General features: G+C 37.4%; 1 protein-coding gene across 3 annotated transcripts in view; it reads left to right on the plus strand.

Annotated features, from left to right (window-relative positions):
* Positions 1–340: 340 nt before the first annotated feature.
* The window catches only part of fam168a (family with sequence similarity 168 member A), a 62162-nt gene continuing 39377 nt past the window's right edge, over positions 341–23125 (plus strand). Inside the window, exon 1 of one of the 3 annotated variants that reach the window (XM_081373258.1) lies at positions 341–617. The gene's annotated coding sequence lies outside the window, so the exon portion shown is untranslated. The remainder of the gene's footprint in view (positions 618–23125) is intronic. The other 2 variants (XM_081373257.1, XM_081373259.1) reach the window with 2 other exon arrangements.

Here is a 23125-nt window from a genome sequence, read left to right on the forward strand (position 1 = left end):
TTGATGTTTTTGTTAATGATAAAATAAATATTTAAATAATATTGATGTTTGTGCAATAAAAGCCCTACATTTCCTGCTTAAAATACACACACACAGACACAAAAAAGTGCGTACATTCCCATCGAATGTGCGTACATACATTGGCGCATTTTTCTGACTTTCGCTTAGGCTGTTTTCACATAGACTACACATACATGAATGTTTATGCATATGGATTGTTAGAGCATAATTTAGTATGGTTTATTTCCATGCACACGCATGCATTCGTATTTGGCCATGTTGGATGATTTTTGCTCGTGCATGTGGTGAATGGATGGTGCACTGAGTGACTGGTGCGTTCAGTCGTGCGTCAGACACAGAGGTCCTCCCCTTGTGTTTCCATGTAGCTGCCCCCCTCTCTCTCTGGCTCTCTTTCTATCCCCCTCCCTTCTTCTCTTCTCTTCTGGCATCCCCCATCCCCCATCGCTTTATGTGCTTCCATACAGCCTGAAAAATCAACCGGAGGAGGAAACCTTCACACTCGCGGAGAATAGACTGACCCTCAGCAACCCAGAAGATCGCTCTAAACCGGGATCACTGACTGGATCAGGGAGACCTATTTAAACCCTCGCATACCGGTAAGTAACATTTGATGTAGTTTGATTTCCAAAGTAGTGTAGTGATTTTCAAAGTCCAGAAACACCATCCAACCACCATTAGAGCTTCACCACCATCAAACAGCAGCAATGCTTTTCTCCTGCCAATGTGTGTTAGTGATGGTGAAGCTCTTTCTAAAACTGTCTGATGGCGATTGAAGAGAAAACAAATGCACTCGCTTCACCTATTCGAGTTTAGAATATCGGTTAAAGCCGTTTTCCGGACGGATCCATGAATGAGATGGATTTTTTCATGCTGACTTTGTTCATTCCCTTGTCATGCATTTGGACATTCCATAGAGCTGAGACACAGAGACACTCAAAATGGTGTCTGGAGGAGTTTGGGGCCTTTAAACACACAAGAGATCAAATCATAAACGCTGTTATGAGGAAACACGAAGCGCGATCAAAAAATCAGACGTATCAATGTAACAGCGATTATGACGCAATAAAGATCTTTTGTTGTTCAGCGTTATATTGTAACGCGCATTCAAGCGCCTGTGCTACTTTCTCTCTTTTTTGTTGTTGCATTGATTCACGATGCTTTCTGTTTTATGCCATTATCATTTTTTTTTTTTTTTTGGCGTATTTTTATCATTGCATTCCTGGTTGATTGATACAAAGGAAAACAGCACATTGGTCCGTATTGAATACAAGTCAGTGTGTTTTTGGACATAATTCATGACCATTTCTGTGCATGTTTATGAAATTAATTTCATATTTATAGTCATTCATAGCCAGTATGTGGGTACTTTGTGTTTTAGCAAGGGAATGCAAAACAATACTAACTCCATCAGTTGATATAACAATGGATGACATTTTACATTGCAGTCCATGTTACATATTGATAATTAATAAACATGCAAATGTTTATTATTGTGCCAAAATCAAGAAGGAAAACATAATTGGAGCCTTAAATGTAAAAATAATCACTATTGGCTGTTCTTATTATTATTGATTACAATAATAATAATGGTATTGTTCTAGCTCTAACCAAAATGAACACAGACGATGTAATGTGAGGTTACCCAACAAAAATGTTAAGTGTTAAGAATCCAAAGGCCAGAAAGCTGATGTTTATTCAAATCTGTGACGATGCTCTGAATCGGTGATGCTTGGATCATTGCAGACGGCTTCCTCGTCATGTGCTCTCCAATCCACCATTCAAGCAATAAAAGTGTCAATTGCTTTTCTGATAGATGGTCTTAACGTTACAGTGGCTGAACAGACACAGAAAACGCTCCGTTTGTTTTCATTGATAGTTTTATTATCAGCTCGAAATTCAATTTGTATAGAAAAGCTTGCCATCGACTGAGAGTTATAAAAGGTTTATGCATTGTGCTGCAAGTATGCTGAAGCATGTGGGGTTTTGTCATTATTAAAGGATTTCTTGTAGTCGTTTGTTGGAGTGACAGGTGCTGGAATGCAAGAATTGGGAGGGGGTGGGGGGTAAACAAAGGCAATTTAATCAAAAATTACTTGCATTAATAAGATCATTTACTAATATATATATAATAATATTTATATATAAAAATAGTACATGTTTATGTCTAGGAAATGCACAGTTGACAAAAAGCACTGAGCTTGAGTTCAGATGCCGATAAAATGATCTTTTATTAACAATAGTAACATGCAAAAACCCTATTTTTTATTAAAAATAAATAAATATTTTACTCCTATTAAATGTAGGCTAAAATTGTTCTTCTATATACTCATACTGAACTGACCAACAGTCAGTTATATAAAAATATATAATTGTATATATATATATATATATATATAAATGTATGTGCTCCTCTGCCGCCATCTACTGGTTATAGTAGTAATTTCATGTATTTTTTTTATTTTTAAATAAAAGTGGTTGTTTGCCACCAAGTGTTAGTTTTCCTGCAAATGTTGACAATGTTGGAAGGTTGAACAAATCATGTTTTTGGTCATCACATTAAAAAAAATAACATTCAAATTGGATAATATTTAGAGCACTCTGAAGTGCTGGAAAAAGTGTAAAGCACTTGAAAGTCATTGAAAAGTGCTTGAATTTGACTCTTAAAAGGTTGTACGAACACTGAAATGAATAATGGAAAAACTTTCTTTCTGCCACAATATCATGATTACAGTAATATCGTCACTACATTAAATCCATGGTAACTGTTGTTGATCTGTGGACTTAAAAGCTTTCTATAACTTGTTTAAGCACAACTCTTCCTGGTTTCCATGTCTCCTGGTTTCCATGTCGCTGTTTGATCTGATATCTGGTTTATAACACAGATTTTTGCGTAGAATTTGAACACTTCTCACTTGATGCGATTGATTCTACTGCAAATTCAAGTGCTCTCTCACTGGATCTCCTGGCGCTGTGTAGTAACTCACAGTTGCGTGATCGAGATCGGCCCTCAAGTAAAGCCTGAACTGTGTTCGAAATCGCCCCCTAACCCTCATTCACTATTCCCTGTATTACTCCACTAATAGTCCACTTAAAGAAGTGAGTGAAAACTAGAGAGTGAATTTAGAAACTGAATGTGCCGGAAGGGCTGCCGCTTTTGCGTCGTTTTTGCTTGCTGTTTAATAATAATTTTACGCTCAGCAATACTCTAGCATATATAAACCTAAATTTAACTATTTAATAATCAATTAAAAAGAAATTTATATGATATTATTCTGTAATCACATTGGACCAGCGGTTTAGAAAATAAATGAATGGGTGATTCAGCTGCAGGCACCATCTTCTGGCGAGACGTGGGAATTAATTTGTTGTGACCCTCACGGTGCATTATGGGTATTCTTTAGCCATTGAGTGTGCATTGGTTGCACACTCGTTATTCTGGTGCATTGTGGGATTGAATGAGTATGGTTTTGGAAAGAACTACAAATGGCTGACCCCTTAAATAGTGCCCTAAAGGTATAGAGGGTTATTTCAGACAAAGCTCTGGTGTAAACTCGCTGCGTCCGCAGGAGCGCGAAGGTGTGCATGGCCAAAATGACATCACCGCGGTGTGGGCAGTCGTGTGTTTTGAGTGCGCGAGACCCCATTTTACGTGGTGGTGTGCACTGCACAGCATTTTTTTGTAACTTGTCCGCGCAGCTCCACTTCTAAAGATGTAAGACTTCAAGGTGATTATGGCCGAGCAGGAAATATGCCTTTTTTAATAAAAATAAAGGGCAATGTTTAATAAAAATGTTTATTGTTTATGTTTTAGACTACACATATATCCATATAATTGGTTCTAATGTCACAATTTCTCTCAAGTAATCATTTCAAAGTTTACTGAGTTTTACACGATTCTTTGGTTCTTTTGTAGCATGGGTTTGGTGAAGTGTAATAAAAATAAACATCATCACATGTGTACCTTACTTCTCACTGCTGCTACCTGATGGTTTTAGAGGACATTTACTCTGAGTAAGAATAGAATAGAGCAACGGTGAGCACGTCAAGTATAAACGCCTCGTCCGTTTGCGGTCCACTTTCGTTTCATTCGCCGTTTGATGTTTTACATGTAACAGATATGGCAGCTCTTATCAGCTCTTACCGGCAGGAAAAAATGTTGCAAAATGTGACCATTAGGTCGCAGTCTGGAGCCCTCTAATTTTGATAGGGATGCACCTATATCAGTATCGGTATATTGCCCGATACTGTGCTCATGTACTTGTACTCATTAAAATGCTCCGGTACCAAAAACCAACACAATGCAGCGTGTACAGTGTTTGTGTGCAGACAAAGAAACACTGACACCAGAGCAAACAGAGAGCTTAATGGATATATCAGAGAAAGATGTCTATGAACTTATGAAGTAATTGTATCAAATTATAATATTGCACACATATTTATGCCTATAAGCTGCTGTGTGCGAACTGATAAGCGATACACACGGATTGGTTTGAGCGCACAATAGCACAGATGTTTGAGCTTGTCGAGCACATCCCTTTTTCAGACATCGCTGGAAAGTTTGCAGCTCGGTCGGATATGTCAATAGCAAAGAAATTAAAATGGAACCTAATTACTAACTTAAACTGACGGTAAAAAGAGAGCACTTTGTTGCATGCTCATGATTCCTGATCACTTACTCTGCACATGCGTCATTTTATGGATTAAATCTAAATCGTATATATAAGTGAAAACATTGAATGTTACGTGATTTATGCGTAAGAAGTAGTTCCCAACATTATTGCAGGAAACCGTCATATGATTACTGTGCCGGTGCAGTGAAGCACATTTTGAATATCCGCTTTGCTATCAAATTAAAGATAAATATGATAGCAATAGAATGAACAGTAAAAGTAACAGAAGCTTATACAATGCATTTTAACAGGCATAATTAAGCATGAAAATAACTGAAGGAAATTTCTGTTTGCTAAACTAATTAAGCCAACTAATATAATTCATATTCTTTTGGTTTCTCTACCCAATATTTTAAAAAATTACAAATGTTATGAAAATAGAGGTATCGGAAATGGTATCGGCGAGTATCAAAAATGAAAGTATTGGGCTCATCCTGAAAAAAGTGGTATCAGTGGATCCCTACTTGTTAATGTTTTTTTACAATTTACTATGAAAAATTACCACTTAGCAACCCAGCAAGATTATTTACTTTTAAAAAAAGTTAATTTTAACTTTTAAAAAAAGTAAATAACCACCTAGCAACGTGCTAAAACACACTCAGAACACCGTAGCAACTGGCAACTACCGATAACGTATTGTGCGCTACACATTTTCTTCAGAATAGTTAACGTAAAATTACCAGTTGAGGTTTAATGGTTTGGATTTAGCAATCCTGACTATTTTATTTAAAGAATCATGGCTGTAAAAGGAAAGTATACGCATTGACAAGTAGAGATGCTTCTGTGTATAGTGTATATATAGAGTGTAGCACATTTTGGTGTTCATTAGTGTCAATTAGTGTTTGTCTTTAATTATGGCCTGGAGAACTGTAGTGTTGATGGCACTCAAGGTGTACGATTTAGGGCTGCACGATACGTTGTTTTTGTATCGAAATTGCAATCGAGTTGTTCTGTTATCCATACAGACCATGCCCCACGGTTCGAAACGCGCATGGTTCTCTGATTAATTGTTTAATAAAGATCATCATAGAGTGAATGCTTATCATTTGCACATATTTTAAGTCTTGTCAATTTAAACATTCAAGTGATTTTAAACCATTCAAGCACAAGAAGACGCGAAAGAGAAGTCAATTCGGACCGCACGCGCTGTTTACCGTGCACACACATTCTTTTCCGTGTCTATTTGTGCTTGAACGGGACACATAAAAGCAAAATTATGTTAAAAGGTTAGTTCACCCAAAAATGAAAATGATGTCATTAATTACTCGCCCTCATGTCGTTCCAAAACCGTAAGACCTTCATTCATCTTCAGAACACAATTTAATATATTTTTGATGAAATCGGAGAGCTCTCTGACCCCTCCGTAGACAGCAATATAATAACCATTTTCAAGGACCAGGGGTGCGTTTCCTGAAAGCATCGTTGGCCAACTATGGTCGCAAGTTCATCGCAATGTCCATTGAACTCTATTGGTAACGACGGAACTTGCGACCATAGTTGGCCAACGATGCTTTCGGGAAACGCACCCCAGAATGGTAGTAAAGACATAATTAAAATAGTCCATGTGACTACTGTGGTTCAACCTTAATTTTATGAAGCAACGAGAATATTTTTTGTGTGCAAAAAAGAGACATGAATGCCGGATCACCATTGGCCAGCTCCTGCGTCAGCATCACACGCATGCATCATGGTTCTCTCGTGAACAGCGTCGGCCAATGGTGAGATTCGTAAAAGTAAGGTTGACCCACTGTAGTCACATGGACTATTTTAATGATGTCTTTACCAACTTTTTGGGCCTTGAAAGTGGTCATTTAATTGCTGTCTGTGGAGGGGTCAGAGAGCTCTCTCTGATTTCATCAAAAATATCTTAATTTGTGTTCAAAAAATGAACGAAGGTCTTTCGGGTTTGGAACGACATGTGGGTGAGTAATTCATTTTTGGGTGAACTGATCCTCGTAAACAAAGTCGCTTATGGCTTACATGAATAAAATTGAGAAAGAAACCAGATGTGTATCATCATATTGGATCTGTGCAAGAGGTCTAAGGCAGCAGCAGATATTTTAAGCTGCTGTCATTTTGTGTCATTAATGCTAATCAAACAACAAAATGCAAAGAGAAAATCACTTTTTAAAGATTTAACAAAGATTAATTAAATTTAATTTATACAGCGATGACCATGCGTTTTTGCATTTGATTATTCAATTTCTGTACCTAAAACTGTTAAGACTTAACTGGAAAACATAAAGCAGTTTATTTCATGTATATCTTTTTTCTATTGTATTTATCTGATTAATTCTTCCAAATAGAGATATTCAGGTTGTTTCCATTTCGCAATATTTCGTGAGCTTAGAATTATAAGGTTCTATCTCCGTTTAGGGTAGTTCCGAGATATTGAGCATCAAAGTTTTTACATCCCAGCTGGCACAACTGAGATGGAACCTTTTTATTTTATTAATAACTACTAACAAAATATTTTTTTTACAAAAATAACACCACACAGGCATTAATAAACACCTAATGGATCAGATTATGTCAAAAACTCAATTTCGACCAAAAGTGGAGATAGAACCTTATAATTCTAAGCTCACGATTTATTGCAGAAAAACAAAATGTCGCTGCTACTGCTGTTTCCCTTGAACAACTTCTAGACTTTTCGAGAACCTCTTATTTATCTGCACTCTCAATGCTCAGTAATTGGGCTGCTGATATTTCCCACGAGTGCTGAAAAATCTGCAGTTTGCCACAAACGTTACAGTGCAAGTCTGCGGCAACGTGTTAATTGTCACAGTACTTGTCTGTGCACTTCTGCATTAATGCGTCTTTTATGAGACTCCTTTTTCATCTGAGGTGGTTTTATTTTTGAGTGGAAAAATTGATGGATGTTTTTTGATGAACTGTCTGTGTATGAGCCAAATCCACAGTGAAATGAGAGGATTATGATCGACGGCACCTCTCAGCTGTGTGTTAGCTTATACATTCACTGCAGTAGTGTTTATAGGCCTCAGATTAACCACACACACACACACCCTGAGGGGATGTTGGTTTCCCTTGATAAACAAGAGCAGAAAATGTTCAGAGATTGTGCCTTGTGGCTACAAGGAAATCCCATTAGATATGCGATTCCGTTTCAAGGTATCAGTGTCTCCTCATGAGATCATCTAACAGTAACATCAAATATAATATTATAATGTATAATATAATGACATATAATTGAACATGTATCTTGTGATTTGGAAAACAAACCTTCAATGGTTAATGAAGTTTTTTGTGCAGAGTTTGTGAATACGGAATTGATTGCAAATTACATTGCGAACATTGTAGTTAGTAATGTAACCTATTACATTAAACATTTCAGGTAATATAATCTGACTACTTTTTGATTACTTTTAGATTACTTTTTATTTATCCTGTAAAATCTTGTACAATATTGAGGTCATTGTACTATAAACAGTCCGAAAACAGCTTTTAACATTAATGTTAACCAAAACATTATTATGAGACCTTATTCTAAAGTGTTACCATATGTTTTTCAGCCATCAACCTCGACTCAGAGATTAGAATCAGAGCAAAAGGTGTTTAAGAGGATAATAACCAGCTAGTGAAAGCAGGACTTTACTAGAGTTAGTGAGATTATCCTTACAAAGTCCATATAATTCTACTTTCTTTGTTGCTAATTTTCATGCTCTTTGGTTAAAGATTTAGAAGAGGTGGCTGAATGTATCTTTGACTTTTAAAGGTTTAAAAGCCTAATTAATGTTCCTTTTTAGGAATTAGTAAGAAATTAGACAAAAATTTGATCACAAAGTGGCATTAATATGTATTATGTTGATGTTAGTGAGTGTGTGCTTGGTATGATGCTGATGCTAATTGTTAGCATTGTGGAGAACTTATGCATGCTGTGTGAGACGTGGTGAACAAACGTCTTCTAAACATCATCCGAGTGGCGTGTAGGCTGAGACGGTTCTGGATGGGCATATTTTTGGACTTTCTGTGGGCAGACACTGAAATCACTGCCTTGCTGAATTTCTCTGTGGGAAAAATGAAACTCCTACTGGTTTTGTCACACCAAACACATTCAAATGAAAAAAGATTAGTCTCCTTTTCAAGGGAGTAAACAAAGGAGTCTCTTGCTGTGCGGCTCTTTTGAAAAGCTACTGTAATTGAGCTACTATAAACTACAGATCATAAACACATATGTACACATATGCTCACAGCCACCCAAATACTCATTCAAGTCTATTTCAAGACATTTCACAGCTGTGACGTGTAACACGTGGTTTAGGAGCGTTTAAAGTAAGAATAATGAAGGTTATGTAGTAGTTATTTACAGCACCGCAGGTTGAGTAAGGAACCAGGGATAGTTCGCCCAAAAATGTACATTTTGTCATCTTTTACACACCTTCATGTTGTTCCAAACCTGTATGAGTTTCTCTCTTCTGTTGAACACAAAAGACGATATTTTAAAGAATGTGTTGACTCTGTGGAAGTCAATGGGTGCCGTCACCTGTCTGGCCGTACAGAGAGTTTTTCAAGGGCAGGGGCTCATATGTAAAAAAGAGACATCTATCATTAAAGGTGCATCTCAATCAGCTCCCTATAGCTTCCTAGGTCGTGAATCAGTATTTTAATTCCGGCACTAGTAAGGAAAGTAAGGACCCTGGCTCACTACATATTGGGACGCTGATGACTCTATTTCCAGCGACATAACGTCCTCATTGTACATCATCACTAATGGTATTTATGAACAACAGCTGAACTGATATCTTTCTGACATTGTTTTAATGCTATTTAAAGTACATTTTAATAAATACTTTGCTTGTTACATATATGTGCTACATTTTAGTGGTAAATGAATTATAAATGTTAGCTAGATTGTTCATTATCTGTCTAGCTATGTATGTTTATGTTGAAATAGAACAGGGACCTTTTTGGGAGCGAATGTTTCAGTGTACTGGAAGGATTTTTCGATTGAGACATCCCTTGAATTGGCCAACTCCCTGAGCAGTGCCCTGACTACTCAACTAGGGAGCTGATTGAGATGCACCCTATATGGAGTACTGTTTTGTTACTACTGTAATTATATTAATAGGCAAGATACTCTCTTTGTAAACAGACTGTGTAATCACAATTATGAATATGGGACTTCTGATATAAACTTATTGTATTTTATATGTACAATAAGCAGAATAATTGCAATAATTAAGGTCAGAAAACATGAAGCTTGCAGTGATAAGAATGCCAGTCTGTCAGTCAAGTCTGAAACAAGAAACAACGTGTTATGTCAACGACTTCTAATAGTCTGATGGCAGATAAAAACAGTCAAACCAACATGCAGATTGTCGCTGTTTATAGATTAGATTGTATTCAGGGGAGTGATAATATGTCTCCCCTCCCCCCTCCATCACTCATATCTGCTCACTATCGCCCTCTCAGCAGGACTGTAGACCCTCGGGCAGTGCGCACACATACACACAGTCTCGCCTTCAGGTCTGACCAGATGGCAGACAGTTTTCATGTCCAACAGCTGCCCGTCAGATCATCTGAATGTGTGATTGTTTCTGATATCCATTGATAAGATGAAGGAAATTATAGCTGCGTTTATCCTGTGTGTGTGTGGTCGGTCCTGGTAAACCCTATGTTGTGGGGACCGAATTCTTCCACAAAGATAGCAAGTTTTTGACCTTGTGGGGACATTTGTTTAGTCCCCATGAGGAAAACCACTTATAAATTATACAGAATAATGTTTTTGAAAATGTAAAAATGCTGAAAATGTTCTGTGATGGGTAGGGGATAGAATATTGTTTGTACAGTATACAAATCATTATGTCTATGGACAGTCCCTATGAAATATGGAAACCCAACGTGTGGGTGTGTGTGTGTGTGGTTGGGGGGGTATGGTCTCCGCCAGCTGCTGGTTTCTGTCCATTGTCACAATTTGCACAGAAATCTTGCTGAACCAACACATTTAGCTAAATGTGGACTTTGAGTAGAGAGTGACTCGTGTGTGTTTGGATGCTGTATAGGCTGCCAAACATAATTTGATGTCACACAAGTACTGAGCATGTTCAGCACGAACTCCCTCACACATAACCTCTAAAGAATGCAGCGGCATGACGAAAGACTGTATGACCGACAAAGGACAGAGAACGTGAATGAATACATACGTTTGCAATGGAATAATTAGCAACCTATGTAGTATATACTGGGTTCTGCTCGTTTTATTTTTAAAAAAAAAGAATCTTGAAAAATTTTGCATTTTGAATCCTTTATTTTGTGATCTGAACTAATTGCAGTTGTCTAGAATGGAATACTACTACTAAATTTTGCCTATTATTTTGTTGAAAAATAGTATGTAATAGTATACATAGTATAAATAGTACTAAATTTACTTCCTGAATCCTATGTAAAAATGTATTAGCAGTCTTTGAATTTAAGAAAATGTCTACATGGTATGAGTAGTTTGTTAAAATTCTGTTTCAAAGCCAATGAGTTGATGTTAAAAATCAGTTGATATTGCTTCCTGTTTGTGTCACACCGGAAATGTATGGTATAGTACATTGCATTATGGGATGCAGCAGATGTAGTGGGTCATTTAGGTAAACTGCCATTCAAAAGTCTGGATTAAGCAAGAAATTAATACTTTTATTTAGCAAGGATGCATTTAGGATGCCCCTGATCAGTCCGGACACTCTTAAATATTACTGTTTTACTGTATTTTTAAGAGAATATAAGAGAATTCTTTCAAAAACATTTTAAAAAATCTTACTACTCCCATACTTGTACGTCTGCATCATTTTCATACAAAAAGAAAATTCACGTAACGTGCGCAAAAATAGTATGCTGTGAGTAGTAGTTCCAGTCAAGCCCATTGATAAGAAAACAATTCTCTCCTTTTTTTCCATGGAGGAAGAAAATGTCAAGGTGAAGAAAGGAAAGAGGCTGGAAAATGCACCTCTTGTGGTGCCGTCGTTTGTGGCGCTGTGTGTGTATGTCGGGGGGTAAATGGATGGAGAAAGAGGCAACAGAAGAACCCGGGGTTTGAATACTGATGGGGCATCTCAGCACACCATGTTGGTTTTGAGGCAATTGTTTGCTGGATAATGTCCTATACAAAATGGAGGTTGTGCCTCGGTGAAAGGCAGGATTTGAGGCAGAATAGACCTTTTTAGAATCAGAGAGGACAAGCTCTTGCAGGGCAGTTAAAACAATGGCGTTTTTTGGGAGAGGGGCATTCCCCTTCAAGCCCTGTTCTCATTCAGGTCCCATTAGGGAGCTGCTGGGAGGGGAAGGGCCTATTGTGTGACTGTTGTTTTTGAATAGCTAATTAAGCTTCTAATAAGTGTTTTTTATGAAGTCAGTGTGAGATTAAGGCTCGAAGGGCTTCCCTTGGGTTTCCAGATGGCTCAGGTGAAATATTTTCTCTGCTCCTGCACCTGTAAGCCTGTAACAAATTACTAGCATTAACTGCAGCTGTGTCAGAAGTTTTCTCTTGTGCAAATCAAAAAAGTTAGTGCTTGACCCAGTTAGAGAAACATTCAGTATCACTTAAAGGGATAGTTGACAAAATGCACTCCCCCTCATATCATTCCAAAGTTGTATGGCTTATTTTCTATTTTCTATTCTATTAAAACAAAAGTATGCTAAAGTTTGGGGTCAGGTTTTGTTTACCGTAGTTAAACAAACCGTAGTTTGTATACCGTAATATATATATATATATATATATATATATATATATACATTAGGAATGCAACGGTACACGGTAAAATCCCGGACCGTTCGGTCTGCCCTGCACGGGACAATCTACCCTCGTGTCCCGCGGTACTTCGGTTTTGCCATTGAGTTCGCGCTGATCCTTTTAGTTTTTGCTTTAGGCGCCGTTCACATATCGCGCCTAAAAACGCGTAGAAAACGCTAGGCGCACCGCGTTCTCCTTTTTCCAAAGCGCTAGGGCGGTTGCGCTCCGGAGGCGTCTGTCGTTGCTAAAGCAACCATCAGCTGCGCTCTGGTTGGTTCTTGTCACGTGACCTACGGTGCGCTTGCGGCATTTCGAAAAGTTGAGAATTTTCTCCACTGATGGGGACATCGTTAGTGCCAACCGGTCTGCCTTGCACCAGACAGTGTTGATAGACTCATCTTTTTGCACAAGAATCTCTCAATAGTGGATGAGTAAATAACATTGCACTTTGTATCCTGAATGCAGTATTTTTTTATTATATTATTTTGTTCTGCTTTTTTTTATTCAAAGCACAAGCTAATTTATGTTTGTTTAAGGTAAAAGTGCACTTTTTCTTTCACATTGATCACTTCATATACCAGTTATCAAGGTTTGGAATTGGGATCCACTTGAATATTTTGAGTGTTAATTTATTCCATACATTGATGTTCTTCCTACTGTGACATTCTGTTTATGCTCATAAGAAAAATAAAACATATTTTTGGGATGAAATGGCAGTCTCTTTCTACACAAAACATGTACCGAAACCGAACCGAGACCGTGGCCCAAAAACCGAGGTACGGACCGTACCGTGGGCTATCTGTACCGTTGCACCCCTAATATACATATATACAGTGCAATGCGTAAGTGAATACACCCATGCTAAAGTTGACTAAAAAGAGGAATAAAAAATCATATTTTGGAAATTGAACTTAATGCCTTAATTTAAAAAAATAGGAAAAATCCAACCTTTAAGGACACCAATTTTCTTTGTGAATGAATAATGTATCGTAAATAAATAAATGTTCTTCCTTAAAATACATGGTGCATAAGTGAGTACACCCCTATGTTAAATTCCCATAGAGGCAGGCAGATTTTTATTTTTAAGTTAAGCAATATTTTATATTTAAGTTAAGCAGTAAATTAAGCAGCACAACATTTTCATCATTGATAGTAATAGGAAATGTTTCTTGAGCAGCAAATCCGCATATTAGAAATATTTCATTAGAAATATTTATCATGGGACGCTGAAGACTGAAATAATGATGCTGAAAATTCAGCTTTGCATCACAGGAATAAAATATATTTCAAAATATACTCAAATATAAAACTGTTGTAATAATACTTCACAATATTACTGATTTTACTGTATTTTGATAAATAATGCAGCCTTGGTGAGCATAAGAGGCTTCTTTCAAAAACATAAAAAAAAATTTTTTACCAATCTCAAACTTTTGAGGTAGTCTCAATACCAAAAATGTGTATATGGAGCTTACGTTGTATTTTAAACCTAAATATTCCTTTTAATGCGGATGCACTGCAATTTCATCTACCGAAAATTCGGCCGAAACACTTATTTTAAATATGCACTGTATTATTCATTATGTTTTTGCTTAACCTGTTAGTGATGTCTTTTGTTACTTAACGTATGTTTGAATAAATCTGTCATGAAAACAAGTTATTACAGTTTATTGCAATATAAATGTTCATATTTCACCAACAAATTAGAGTATTTCTGTTATTAAAAGGTTGATATAAAAACTGCCTTTTGTGCAATTTAAATGTTTGTACAACTCAGTTTTAGCTATTTGGGTGTTGATTTATAAATTATTTTGAATTATTCATTTATTATTTATTTTTGTTTTCGTTTTTTTAGCCAAGTGCATCCTGAAGCTTCGGTTTCGGCACAGAATGTTAATTTCGGTACATCCCTCCCTTTTAATTTTGTGACAACAAGGTATTTTTGGAATAACAACACCAAAATTATGTGGGTGTAAAATCACTGAAATTTATACTGTTAAGTGATACACAACATGTTCGTTGTGTTAGTGTCCTGCTATAAATATGAGAAACAGATATAAAAAAATCCCACTTATAGTCTGTATTAGAGCTGACATGTAGATGAATCGTAGTAAATCTTCTGAAACCAGAAAGCATGTGTAGGAATGCAGTATTTATAGACTGTGTGTGGATAGTACGCATGTGTCCTTCGCTTTCTATGAACGTTTTTATGTGTGTGAAGCCCAATTACGTTCTCAGCTGTTGACGTGCTGCTTCTACTACCAAATTATATGACAGAAACTCGCATGTGATTGGGCACCGGCGAATGAGTAGCTTTCTCTTTGTCTGTCCTACTGTTTCTCTCATTATTACTCTTGGGAATAGAGAACCTGTTCTTGTTCAAAACTTGGAATTGGAATCGGAATTATTAACGATTCCTGTCCCTCTTTGTCCATCTCTCAGCGTCCTGCAGTTTGAAACTGTAATGTTACTGTAAATCACAGTAATTCCTCTCGCACTGATATTATAGACCTTGGCAAGTGCAAAAAAAGGAAGAGAGGGTGAGCGAGATGACGTGAGGGGGATGGGGAGGAGAGATGCTCTGGGTTACTGCTATGAATTTATGGTGGTTCAACAGCAGGCAGCTCGGGAAATGAGATGGGCTTTGTTAAACACAAGACTGTCTGGGAGGACTTTGATACATTCAGGTCGTGGTTGAATATCAGGTAGTTCATTCCTTCATTCAATGCTGCAGTCGACGAGATGTACCACAAATGAATGGGTTTCATTGAATAACGTTTAGGTGGTCCGACTGTAAAATCAGTTTAAGTGTCTAGAGGGGATTACTTTATGCACTGAAAAGCATTTGAAAACATAGCCTAATTTGTGAGCTCTGTTGCTTTGGCCAAGCAGTCAATTAGTGATAGACTAATAAATTGGCCAGATTAATCGGTTTAAACCGTTTTGAGATGATCTGACACACCCTGCTATATTATGTAAGGGATAATGTGCATCCAGACGGTTGTTATCGCAAAATAAACCCTGACATTCGCGTTGGGGTCTTGCGTCACTCTAAAGGGGTTTATTCTGCGATAACAACCGGCTGGATGTACATTATCCCGCTTGATTACATGGCTATTTGCCACATAAGTAAATAATTAGAAATTAAATATTGATCTGAGTCGAAATATTTTATTAGCTCTTTAAATGCAAAGCTTCCGCAGAGAAAGCAGTTGCAAGGGGAAAGTTAGACGGATAGACTAGACGGATATTTAAGGGATACGGTTTACAGTCATACCACTTATTACACAGCATTTCACCACATAAATAATTATGGGGATATTGAGATAAATATATTTGAGATGAAACTGTTTTAAAATCATATTTGTTTGTTATCACACAATCCATTACAGTGTACAAAACAATCGTCGCAAAATGGCAGCAGCTGCGTTTAAATGAAACAAGAGTGCGAGTCTGCGTTACTGGATGACATAATTAAATAACTTTTCACAAGATTTTGATTTGAGTTTTTAATTTTTATAAGCTCTCAAAACTTCCACGGGAATCTATTGTTTCAATCTCTCTTGTGACTCATAGTATTGGTCTGATTATTGTTTTTTACAAATAATATAAATTTATGAAGGATATATAAATAAAAAAACTTATACACACACATAATTAGATTTACATTAAATAATATATTATATTATATAGCATAATAAATAATTATTAATTGTAATTCATACAAGAATCTGAAGGACAGAAAGTACAGTATATAGATATACTGGTATTTGCACAGTCCTACTGCATGTCAGTTCCCAAATTTATTGAGTGTATTGTTAGCGGATTTTTTAACTGTTTTGGAACAGATATGAGCAGCAGGCTAAACCGGGCACAGTTATAGACTAATAAAAAAGGTCAAATATATCAGCTGATATGTTCTAAGGTGCATGATGGTGTTTGTGTGAATGTGTCTGTCTTTGACAGTAGCCCATGACACCAGGGTATGTGTGTGTGTGTGCGCACTGCGGTACAGGTTAGCTTGTCTTTCTCCAACTGTTTGCACAGCTCACACAGCTGGACCTCACAGCAGAGACTGTTTTGTCCCCACAGCATGCCCACTGGCATACACACTCGCACAGAAACACAGCAGCTCTTTGAGCTCTTATTATCTAAATAATTCAGATGCCCCTGTGCTTTACGGGTTCCTCTCACACCCTGTGTGTGTCTTTGTGCATAGAAAACCCTCTTTTCTGTCGCCCTTCTCTCATCCCACTATGGAAGCGTGTTTCTGCAACAGAATAAAACAATTTAAAAGATGATTGCAACTTTTTATCTTACAATTCTCTAGACTCGCATTTGCAGGTTTATATCACGCAATTCGGAAACAAAGCTACCATACAATGAGGAATGAATGGGAGGAAAAGACACTGTGATGTACTCTTTTTATCACTTTGTCTGTGTTTTGTTGGTCTACATGCGCTCATGCCAGCCGTCAGATCATTCACATTATGTCTGAACAAAGAATTATAGGAATGAAATAGATTTTCACTTTTTATTTTTCTAAAGTGGAGTGGTGTTTGTACATGCATCCATTGTATGTGGTTGCTAGGGTGTTGTTAGGTGGTCACTAGGATGTTTTAGGTGGTTGCCACGGTATTCCTTGGTAGATAAACAGACATTAGATGCATTCATTTTGCAGGCTCTTTACTAAAATTTGACTGTTTTTCTGAGTATGTGTGGGTCTTTTAGTCCTGTGTCCTCACACACCACACCACTTGATAACAGTAAAACCGGTCAAATCATTGTGTTAGGTTCAGGAATCAATCAGGGATATTTCATCCCTCTGGTCTGGCCCTTGGGCTGTTCTGTGCTGCTTGCAGCAGCCATCATTAATTCAGTGTGTTTTTGCTGTTGAGCAGAAGAGAAGAAAGATGTGTTCGCCTCAGGGCCAATCCACATAACCTGGAGGAACCGTTTTACCTTGATATTAACTCGCAGGTTCAGATGCTCGAGTCTGTTAGATTGACTAGTCCTGCATGATGAGATCGGTTCATCGGTTGTGTATGCAGTAGGAATGCAGCAATGTTGTCATTTTGGCAAGTGCAGAAAAAAATTGGCTTATGTTTTTGTGATGGCCAGTGTGTTAAATGGTATTTTTGAGGATTTGTCATGGAAATAAGAATGCTCACAACAGGTATTGGATGTGTTCGTATGTGGCTTGAGTGGTTTTTATCACCAAAATACCTGCCAGAGAACCATGTGTTCCTGTAATCCTTAAATATGGCATTTAGTTTGAAAATTCATTGATATTATCCATACATGAACTGTAAAAATATGTCCGGTTTAGCTTACTGTGTACACTGTACTGGTGTAATTGTGAATTATAGTCATGATATGGTGTTCAGTATATACAATGTTAATCGACCTTCTGCATTTAAAGGGGGGGGGGGGGGGTGAAAAACTCAGTTTCAGTCAATCTCATGTTAATCTTGAGTACCTATAGAGTAGTATTGCATCCTTCATATCTCCAAAAAGTCTTTAGTTTTATTATATTTATAAAAGAAAGATAAGCTGTACCGAGTCTTTCCGGAAAAAAACGAGCGGCTGGAGGCGTGCCGTGTGGGCGGAGCTAAAGCTGTGCTTACGCGCCGATAGCTAACAACACTCAGACATTTGAAGCAGTTTTACTCACCGCCTACGGTTCCAACGCACGACTGTGAACCTTTATCGTTGGGACTGCTCCATCCTTAAGCATTAGACGATTTGCAAGTCCGGCGTCAAACTGGGCTTTGTTTATAAAACAATCATCGTCGAAATGCAGGGAACAAACAAGAACACTAGCACAACTCCATTGATGCTCTAGAAAAACAAACTCCACCCACTGGTCCCTTAACGCCGGGTTCTTTAGGAATATGTGCAGGGTTGTCTTGCCCTGGCAACCAAAAACCCACTTCTTTGGTGACATTGACTTCCCTAAAGCCGAGCACAGTGCTTTGATGGGCGTACTGCTTTCGCTCGCTCGCTCTGGTCTACGGGTGCGCGCGCGCCCTTCCGGGAGAAGTGCCCTTAGGACCCGTATAAGGAAATTCTGCCCCATCTGACGTCACACAGGCCCATACTCAAAAATTTTTTTACGAAACTTGTGACAAACCGGAAGTATTTTTGGCACAGAAATACTCCTTCAAACGTACAATTTAATTTTTGAAACTTTGCCCATGTTTAGCATGGGAATCCAACTCTTTAACAGTGTAAAAAACTCAGTATGCATGAAATAGCATTTCACCCCCCCTTTAAAGCCACTTTGTCAGGCCGTTTGTGTTTAATAAAAGAGTTAAAGGAATAGTTCACTTAAAGCAGCACTATGCAGTTTTTTTTTAGCCTAATTTGAAAAGCTTCGGAGTCATTGGAATGGTTATATGACATTTTTCGGGTTCAATGGTGGTCGTCTCGCACCCCCCGAGCGCCTGTGAGCCGAAAAACCACACTTGCAACTTTTTCACCGGGTTCTTTGAAAACAAATGCACATGACCAGCGGGAGAAGATGGGAGGGGGGGAGAGTCGCCAACGAGTTTTGATGACAGTGTTGTTAAATATCTATTCCGAAGCTGCAGGGGGAGCTCTATAGAGAAACCCGCAAGCAAAAAGCGAGAAAACAGCGAAGAAATCGGCAAAGCTGCATAGTGCTGCTTTAAAAATGAAAATTCTGTCATCATTTACTCACCCTCAAGTTGTTTCAAACCTGTATGAATTTCTTTCTTCTGCTTGAACACAAAAGAAGATATTTTGAAGAATTTTGGTAACCAGACAGTTGATGGACCCCATTGACTATTCCTTTGAGTTCAGCAGAAGAAAGAAATTCATTCAGGTTTGAAACAACTTGAGGGTGAGTAAATGATGACATAATTTTCATTTTTAAGTGAACTGTTCCCTTAAACTTTGACTAGATTTAATTTGACCTGAATGAAAATGAGCCAAGAGGCATACATACGTTCATTATGTTGTGCCATCGTGAAAGACATTTTTGAAAGAAATGAATATTTTTATTTAGCATTTTAATTGATCTATTCATCAACGGATACTGAAAAAAGCTGTCTTCAACATTGATAATAATAATAAATGTTCCTTGAGCAGCAAAGAAGCATTTTTTACAATGATTTCTGAAGGATCATCCAACACTGAAGACGCGAGTATTGATGCTGAAAATTCAGCTTTGACATCACAGGAATAAATTACATTTTAACACATCAAACCAGAAAATAGTTATTTTAAATTGTAATATCACAATTTTACTTTTACTGTTTATGATCAAATAAATGCTGCTTTGGTGAACATAAGGGTCTTCTTTCAAAAACATTGTAATAAAATTGCCGAATACCAACTCCAAACTTAACATTAACATGTGTTTTTTTTTTTTTTTAGTATAAAAATCTTTGGGTTGTGGAAATTCTGGTAATTAGACATGATGTAGGACCTTACCATATTACAATCTATTGAATGGAGAAATTAAATATGGCATATACTCGGACTGAACATTTTTTAATTAATGAAAGTCATGACTTAGCAGCAGAAGACGGTCAAATTGCTTTTGTTTGAGCTTTGATCAGCAAAATCTTTGCTGCTTTGTTGTTGCAGTCGTACCTTTCAGTACAAAGAATTGCAGTCTGGATTGTGAATGAAGCAGCATTACTGAGATAGCCACAGGAAAACACTTCCTTGCTGCAGGAAGCTGTTTAGTGGTGTGTCCCTATGTCACTGACATCATGGTCATCGTAGGGTCACTGCGGGGTCAAAGTGCTGAGTGTGTGTGTAGTATGCGTGTCCTTAGATTTACCCTAACTGCCCAGTCAGCAGGGAAAACCTCCACCGGACTAAACTGCTGTCTAATGCGTTTTGAAAGACACAAGCACCAGAGTGAATCTCACAAAATGTTCATGGCATATTTTACCCCAAAATCAAAAGGAAAAATAGTCAATTATATTTTGCATTAAGAAAATTAAGCCTATTTTTAAGAGCATTAAGATTTATGAATTGTGGCATTTTTTTTTCATGAATTGAGCACATTTTGTTCATTACTGTGATGTGCACTGATGCTTTTCTTTTAAATTTGTTTTTAATTCGTAATATTTTTAATGGTCCCAATAATTGTGTGATTTTATCGAAAAACTAATTATTTATTTTATTTTATTATTAATTTAATTATTATTTGTTTAATGAGAATTTGATGATGTTCATGGTCCTAAAAATAGATCTACTTTAAAATAGAAAAAAATAGACATCATCATTATTATTATTATTATTATTATTATTATTATTATTATTATTACCACCATTTGTGGTTAAATATGACTTAGGCATTCTTGACAGGATTTGTTACATTTGAAATAAAAATAAATAAGTGAATAAAAAAATGCACCTGCCAATTGGGAAGATTTACTAACCATAAGTATTTCTTACCGACCATTAAACTGTTTTTACATTGTTATTAAAAACTATTTTTGCCATAATGAAATTCTTTCATAATAAATTATTTAGGTAATATTTAGCTCTTTTTAGACCCTGAAATATACAGTAGAATGTATTTTAAAGATATGATTTACTTTCTTTCGATTCAGGCTGTGATCGCACGGTTTGTTAATGGGGAATCATAAAATCAAATCCAGATTCACATCATCCTGAATGTTGTATCAAGAGCCAAATGAGGTGAATGTAATGGCGCTCAGCTTAATTTTGCGTCTGGATTTCCCCTCATTTTGTTTCCTGTCTCCTGATGCTGCAGGGCAAATATAATGAGCACTAAGCAATGCACCTTTCAACAACGTGTTATAAAGAGCAGCGTGTTACATAACTGCAACATAACTGCCAAACTCTGTGTTCTGCATGAGAGAGAAGGAGAGGAGTGAGAGCTCAAGGGCACTGCAGTGTGTTCAGATTCACCCTGATAAAAAAAAGGAGGGAGAAAAAAAAAAAGTTATTCATAGAGATTGAGGAAAAAGGGGGGGAGGGTCGGAAAGGAGGAGGAAAGACACTGGAATGGAGGAGGTATTGATTTGGTTGGAGAGAGGACGGGGGAGATCATGAAAATCAGTCGCAAGGAGAAGGCAAGCGAGGAGAGATGGCAATCATAAGGATTTGGATTTAGAGTCCACGTAACAATTCTGCTTTCTTAAAGCACCCCTGTAGTCAATAATTGTATCCATTAAAACTCATCTTTGATCACCAAAATTACATAATTAAAAGTTTTTTCCTTTCTAAAAAATGCCTTAAAATAGCTTGAATGTAACTCTACACCCATGTCTCATTTAGTACATGCGGTTCTATGAGTATGCAAATTAGCCCCGCCTCCACTCACTCGCACCAGCTCAGAGATTCACTCATTGACATTCACACACTGACGTGCTTGATTAGTTTGTGACGTCAGAAACACCAGCGACGACGTAAAGGAACATTTTCCTTTAAAGGATTTTAAGGATTTTGTTCTCTTCGACTCACTGGATGGAAACAGTGCTTCATTCGCAAATGTTCTATGCGATATTCCAATTCCAAAGGTAAATTCATAACTTTGGATGGAAACATAGCTTGTGTTGTTGCCTCGCATCAGCTGCGTCTGGGCCAAAAAGCTGCACTTGAACACACCGCAAAGACTACAGCTGACTGCCATCTAGCAGGAAATGACTGCATAAATCAGCAGGTATCAATAGTCTATTTTCGTCATTCAAAAAAGAAAACCAAAACTAGGACTGCATATATACAACCCGTATAGCGCTTGCTTACCATTTTGAATCATGCTGATCACTTTCTTCATTCCAGCCGGCTCATGTTGTTATGAAAATATTGGAATGCTCAGGTAAGATGACGTCAAATTAGAACCAGCCTTCTCACTGTGCCATCATGACTACTTTGCTCGCTTTTATCTCTTTCGCTTTTATTCTCATGCACTGGCTGACGCCGATTCAACACGCTGAATCGGGCGAACTCCCGCCGACATGAGGCCGACCAAACCTGTATCCTGTAGCCTGAGTTTCTTTTTTGTGTGGAAAATAAAATAAGATCTTTTAAAGAATGTTGGTAACCAAATAGTTTTTGGTCCCCATAGACTTCTTACTATGGGGACCAGCAACTGTTTGGTTACCAACATTCTTCAAAAGATCTTCTTTTATGTTCCACACAAGAAAGAAACTCATACAGGTTTGGAACCTCATAAAGGTGAGTAAATGATGGAAAAATGTTTTTTTGTTTGTTTGGTTTTTTTGGGTGAACTATCCCTTTAAACCAGCCCTGTATTAGAAGTCAGCCATTTTCCTGCACATATCTTCCCTCGTGAACGACTCTTCGGGGATGGGCAGTCTGGTGCGTTTAATGCTGGTTAGTTACCCGAGTGTGCACTAAGAACCCCATTCTCCACCCTTGATGAGCCACTGTGCGTGTTTGGCTTGTAGAAGAGCACATAAAGCAGTGAATAATACTTGTTCGGGATAATGAGTGCTCTTCAATGTGTTCTGCCTTGTATTTTGCTCTGCATTTTGGTCATTGAGACATAAAAAAGGTTCTTTTGTGTCTGTGTGTGCGTTCCAGTTAATTATTTCAAAAAGAGTTGCTGCTATTGAGGGTTGTGTGTTGTATTTATTCTGTTTTTTACATTCCAGAAGAGATGGGCGAAATATTAATATCTTACAAATAAATAAAAAAACATCCTTGAATATTTATATAATAATTTTTA

Source organism: Scardinius erythrophthalmus (assembly GCF_964197995.2).
Source record: "Scardinius erythrophthalmus genome assembly, chromosome: 8".
In the NCBI taxonomy this organism is placed as follows: Eukaryota; Metazoa; Chordata; class Actinopteri; order Cypriniformes; family Leuciscidae; genus Scardinius; species Scardinius erythrophthalmus.